The sequence below is a fragment of the Saccostrea echinata genome, unplaced genomic scaffold, assembly GCF_033153115.1.
Source record: "Saccostrea echinata isolate AGI-Se365-2 ecotype Australia unplaced genomic scaffold, CSIRO_AGI_Sech_v1 ptg000045l, whole genome shotgun sequence".
NCBI classification, from domain to species: Eukaryota; Metazoa; Mollusca; class Bivalvia; order Ostreida; family Ostreidae; genus Saccostrea; species Saccostrea echinata.
The window spans coordinates 5,323,010-5,328,393 of NW_026889794.1; the positions used below are offsets into that span (position 1 = coordinate 5,323,010).

The 5,384-nt window shown below is 34.3% G+C and overlaps 1 pseudogene; it reads right to left on the reverse strand.

The window, feature by feature from the left end:
- Positions 1 to 2,991: 2,991 nt before the first annotated feature.
- Positions 2,992 to 5,070, reverse strand: LOC133201585 (uncharacterized; annotated as a pseudogene).
- Positions 5,071 to 5,384: the final 314 nt, after the last annotated feature.

Genomic DNA, 5,384 nt, shown 5'->3' on the forward strand with positions numbered 1-5,384 from the left:
ACAAAAACTGTTAACTGTTTAATGTACGCAGATGACATTGTTATTTTATCATCATCAGCTAAAGGTATACAAGCAAGACTTTCTAAACTTGAAAAGTATTGCTCTGATTGGTGTTTAAAGGTAAACATTCAAAAAACTAAAGTCATGATCTTTAATAAAGCTGGTCGTAATTTCACACAAAAACTAATGTTTCAAAATAATAGGATAGACTGTGTATCTAGGTACAAATATCTTGGAGTTCACCTAACTGCATCTGGAAGTTTTCATGTAGCAAGATCAGAGCTTTATAAAAAGGCGTTAAAAGCATATTATAAATTGAGAAATGATTTTATTAATTTGAATCCTGGGATTAAAACGAGTATACATGTATTTGACTCTACTATTAAACCAATTCTTTTGTATAATGCAGAGGTGTGGGGTGCAAGTAATATCAATACTAAAAGATTCCTAAAATGCCAAAAGTTAGAAGTTGAAGACTGTTTCAGAAATCTACTTTGTGAAAGAATACACCTAAAATTCTGTAAATATATTCTTGGTGTTCATAAGAAAAGTACAAATTTTGCAGTATTGTCTGAATTGGGAAGGTTCCCCCTGCATTATGATATTGTCAAATTGTTAATCAAAAGTTGGTATAGATTTGAAAATTTGTCCACAGAATTTCCTTTACTTAAAGATGCATATGAATGTAGTAAAAATCTTTATGTACATGGAAAGAACTCATGGTTCGCATTTGTACAGAAATTAAGAAATATACTGAATATCAAAGATGAAGTAATTTGTTATGGGAAGCATAAATTTAAGTCACTCTGTCATAAAACCATATTAGATTATTATATAAAAAAATTGGTATACAAGTCAACAAAGTTATACTGATGGTAAATTAAGCACATATGTAAAACTCAAACAACATTGGGGTTATGAAAATTATTTATCAGTAGTGAAAAATTTTCATCACAGAAAATCTCTATGTAAATTAAGAATTTCTTGTCACAGATTGCAAATTGAAGTGGGAAGATTTACCAACATCCCTCGTGAAGATCGATTATGCAATAGATGTAACTCTAACAGTGTAGATGATGAAACTCATTTTCTCATAACATGTAAAAAATATGATCATCAAAGAAAAGAAATTTTTCAATCAATTAAAAGTAAATTTCCAAATTTCTCGGCATTAGATGATGAACAAAAACTTTTTTGGTTACTCAATACTGAAGACAAAGAAACTCTTAATTCTGTGGGCAAATTCATAAATGATAACATGTTGTAGTAGCCATACAGTTTTTTATATATAGTATTCCCTTTAACTGAAATAGTGCAATATTATTGTTGAAATGAGCAATGTCATTTACAAATTGTTATACTATCCATTGGCATATCTTTTCTTTATTATTGTAATAATTTCATACTTGTCTGTTATGGGCTCTAAATTAGAAAATAAATGTTCTGTTCTGTTCTTTTTATATAAATATTTCGCATTTCCAAAGTTTCGACATGAACATCACTGAAGAGACATACTAGTAATTTGTCGAAATGCGCATCTGGTGCATCAAAATTGGTACCGTGTATGATTTAAATCAAAACAGATCAAAGTCAGAGTTATTGCTCTAATCAAAGGGTCAATGAACCTTGAAGGGGTTATGGTAGACTTCGTTCCTATTAAAGTCTTTGCTTTTCAAAGTCAAGTTTTGCTTTTAATAGTTATAGAATAAAATTCGGGAAATTCATTCCTTTAATTATATGAAGTCATTGTACTTCACACAGGTAACAATGTCACTGTTGTCACCTCCAATGAAGATAACGCCATCTTTCATACTTAGTCCGAGCGGTTCAGTATTCCCACACGTAGGAATGTAGGCGAGAAAATGACCATCAGCGTCAATAACGTGGATACAACGACTTCCACTGTCCACTATAAATATCCTAGACTATGGAACGCCATAGCTGCCTTATGTGGTTATTTCATGAGAAGATGGTGCTTATTTATGTTATGCTGTGGTTATTTCATGTGAAGATGGTGCTTTTTTATGCTATGCTGTGGTTATTTCATGTGAAGATGGTGCTTTATTGTGCTATGCTGTGGTTATTTCATGTGAAGATGGTGCTTTATTATGTTATGCTGTGGTTATTTCATGTGAAGGTGGTGCTTTTTTATGTTATGCTGTGGTTATTTCATGTGAAGATGGTTTTTTATGTGAAGGTGGTTTTTCATGTGAAGGTGGTTTTTTATGTGAAGGTGGTTTTTCATGTGAAGGTGGTTTTTTATGTGAAGGTGGTTTTTCATGTGAAGATGGTTTTTTATTTGAAGGTGGTTTTTTATGTTATGTTGATGTTTTTTTTTATGTGAAGGTGGTTTTTATATTTAATGAGAAGGTTGTCACTCGGAATTCCTCACAAACAAATAGTCGATGTAATTAAAATCATTTTAATACTCCATTGCTAGTATCCTCTTTCTTCCATAGGCCTTTGGTTTCAGGATTGTGTATTTTGTGTATCATGTTTTTTTTCTAGGTGTTTCTGAATACACTCGATAACATAAAAATTAAAAAAAATCACTGAAATTAGCACGTTTTAAAAATGTGTATAAAAAAGAGTTGCTATTTACGGGGTGTCTGGTTCGGTTCACACTTGATTTTATTCAATATCTACACTTTTCCTATCAGTTTTGGGTGAAATCTACATTACAAAATGATTGAATAACGCCCTTCAATCGTCTGCCAATTTGAACTTGCCGTATAAAATATGCAGTAAACAAAAACATGCTGATACCTAGCACTGAAAGTGAAAGCAATGGAAGTGACGATTTTTAACTGTGTACTAAAATGTAGATGCGTCCCGGAATGGCACGGAAAGTCTAGAGAGAACAAGTTTGGCGCGGTTTCTGACCCCTCTAGATTTTCCGACAATGGCAACTGTCGTACCTTCACTCTTATTATATACAGTAATATGACATTTTTAAAACGTGCTAATTTCAGTGATTTTTTTATTTTTATGTTATCGAGTGTATTCCGACACACCTAGAAAAAACATAATACACAAAATACACAATCCTGAAAACAAGTGCCTATGGAAAAAAGAGGAACTAGCAATGGTGTATTAAAATGATTTTAATTACATTGACTATTTGTTTTACTTTCAAAATTTCGAGATAATAGCTGTTTAACTCAGTCTTCAAAAATATGAGGAGTTCCGAGTGACAAACTTCTCATTAAATATAAAAAAACAACCTTCACATAAAAAACATTAGCATAACATAAAAACCCACCTTCACGTGAAAAAGCACCTTCACATAAAAAAACCACCTTCACACGAAAAACCACCTTCACATAAAAACCCACCTTCACGTGAAAAACCACCTTCACATAAAAAACCACCTTCACACGAAAAACCACCTTCACATGAAAAACCACCTTCATATAAAAAACCACCTTCACATAAAATAACCACAGCATAACATAAAAAAGCACCACCTTCACATGAAATAACCACAGCATAACATAATAAAGCACCATCTTCACATGAAATAACCACAGCATAACATAATAATGCACCATCTTCTCATAAAATAACCACAGCATAACATAAAAAAGCACCATCTTCTCATGAAATAACCACATAAGGCAGCTATGGCGTTCCATACTAGACATTTTGTCCGTATTAATGGCATATGGTGAAAAAGTACGTCCTGTGTGGATTTTTCCATCGTACTTAAAACGAAGTTTACCCCACTGACTCACCACTATAACTTGATGTGCTCGAAAGTCACTCACACAGACGTCTAGGTTCCTATTTTCAGCTACAAACATTGTGTAACCGCCACTACTATACAGAGGTTGACCATTGCTGTCGTACTCTATTTCCAGTATTACAGCGGACTTCGAAAATCGGACAACTTTGCTCTCGAGCTCATTATGACTCTGCATGCACACTAGAAGTTCACCAACACAAGAAGGGCAAATTCCTGATGGTTTCCATCCATCCAGTGCAACTATTCTCTTAATTTTCCCGCCATTTACTAGATTCACACTTCTATCGTTCCAGTCACTGTACAAAAGATCTCCTTGTTTGGTCAAACATACATCACAGGGCCAATTTCCTGTTAACGTATCAACTGTCTCTAAAAGGGTGTTTTGGCTGTTAAAAAGCTTCATTATTTTATCTTTACCTGTGATCCAAACTTCCTCTTTTGAGACGCAAGCTACCAGATTGTCTGACCGAAAACCACTTTTGATTATATCAAACGTTTGGTTTTCCTTTGCAGGAACGAAGAAATTTTTGTCTTCGTTTTTAGTACCAGGTGTCAGAAATCCAAATTTTGTAAAAAAATATCCTCAACCTTTACTGGTCTGTGTGTAAACTGAGGAATTACAAATTCAGTATACTCTGGAACTGTTCCGAGTTCATCAACGCTTCCTTCATATTTCAGAATTTCTTCTGCTTTGTTATTCTTTAAAATTCTAAGGTTATCTACCAGAACTTTCTCTGTTCTGACTTGAAGCCCTTTGAGTGTTATGATGGTATCATCAATGGATGATAAATGACGTTGCATGATCTTATCTACGTCATCAATATGGCGGTCAACAACGCAATCTACTATTTCATGCCATTTCTTGCCCTGAATCTGTATTTTCTTTAGCAATGGTTCATATTGTTGAGGTACATTATTTCTCTTTTCCTGCAACCGGCAGATCATTTTTGTCAACGTGTCTAGGAAAGAACTCTCCAGATAACAGGTTTCCTTTTGGATGATCTGACGCTGACTTTCGCATATTTCGGAGAGGTCCGACACAGCATGGTGCTGATGTGGCCCCAGAAGGCATTTTCCGCAAATAGGGCAATTACACTTCTGGCAGAACATAATGCATTCCACTTTTTCCTCACAAGTACAGCGTGGGGCGATAGGTTTGGAATACCGCTCGGTGTAAGGAACGATGTCATGATTTTTTGAAAGGTAGCTTGCAAGATGTTTTCCTGCGCATTCTCCACATAACTTAGCGTCGCAACTTCGACAATAGATATCAACCTTGGTAGAGCATTCGTCACAACGGACCACGTCCATGTCTTTTACTGATCCTGAAAAAAACATTAGCTTCATAAATTTACTGCGGACATATAGTACAATGTAAAGACCAACCAATTCTTAAAGCATTCTAAAGAAGTACAATGGTTTTCCACTGAAGATGGCCTATATTTCTTATTGCATGTTCAATGAATACAATATATAAACAAAATACATCGCACCTGCTTCGGAACAACTGCACTAAGGATATATTAAGATTTTCTTTACCTTACACAACGTACGTCCACTACAACTCACTCATATATATGTAAATCTTCACGAAAGCAACTTATATCAGACTATGAATTTTCTCGATCCAACTGTACAT